The following is a 767-nucleotide window of genomic DNA, read 5'->3' as shown; positions in this document are numbered from 1 at the left end:
AAAAGAGAAACGAGTCCTAATTTACAACAGCTACTCTTTCTAGATGTTAGAGAGGTTGCCAGTGTATGACAAAAGCAAAAGTAGAGTTAAACTCATATATTTTGTACATTTTGTTTTAAAATTCCTAGGAAAGATTGTCACCTGAAAATTTGAGCATTATAGCCCACTGCGTTGGTGTAGAAGGGAACAGTTTTAGGCCAGAATGTTCATATTTTGAAGACACTGTCAAATGATAACTATTGTGCTCACTTTGGCAGCATATACGCTAAAGCTGGAATGATACAGAGAAGATTAGCATGGCCCCAGTGCGAGGATGACATGCAAATTCATGAAGCATCCCATATTTTCTAATAAGAAAGAAAGAAAAAAAAAAAAAAACAGGCTAGGCACAGCGGCTCATGCCTGTAATCCCAGCTTTTTGGGAGGCCAAGGTGGGCGGATCATCTGAGGTCAGGAGTTTGAGACCAGACTGGCCAACATGGTGAAACCCCGTCTCTATTGAAAATATAAAAATTAGCCGGGGATGTTGGCGCATGCCTGTAATCCCAGCTACTTGGGAGGCTGAGGCACAAGAGTTGCTTGAACCCAGGAGGCAGAAGTTGCAGTCAGCTAAGATCCAGCCTGGATCACAGAGCCAGACTCTGTATCAGAAAAAAAAAAAAGAAAGAAAGAAAAGAAAAAAAAACTGCAACTATTGTTTCATGTATGAGGTTTATTCAGTACTGCTGTGTCTATGGAGTACAAATATCCTTACCTGAAACATCTAG

At 40.5% G+C, this 767-nt stretch overlaps 1 non-coding gene across 1 annotated transcript; it reads left to right on the top strand.

Moving 5' to 3' along the window:
- The first annotated feature begins 241 nt into the window (after positions 1-241).
- On the top strand, positions 242-348 carry LOC116471997 (U6 spliceosomal RNA). The gene has a single exon (XR_004248925.1). It is a non-coding gene; the product is annotated as a U6 spliceosomal RNA (small nuclear RNA).
- Positions 349-767: the final 419 nt, after the last annotated feature.

The sequence above is a fragment of the Hylobates moloch genome, unplaced genomic scaffold (genome assembly GCF_009828535.3).
Source record: "Hylobates moloch isolate HMO894 unplaced genomic scaffold, HMol_V3 SCAFFOLD_6, whole genome shotgun sequence".
Taxonomy (NCBI): Eukaryota; Metazoa; Chordata; class Mammalia; order Primates; family Hylobatidae; genus Hylobates; species Hylobates moloch.
Note: the sequence above shows the minus strand (reverse complement) of the source record. Positions and strands in the feature narration are given on the sequence as shown.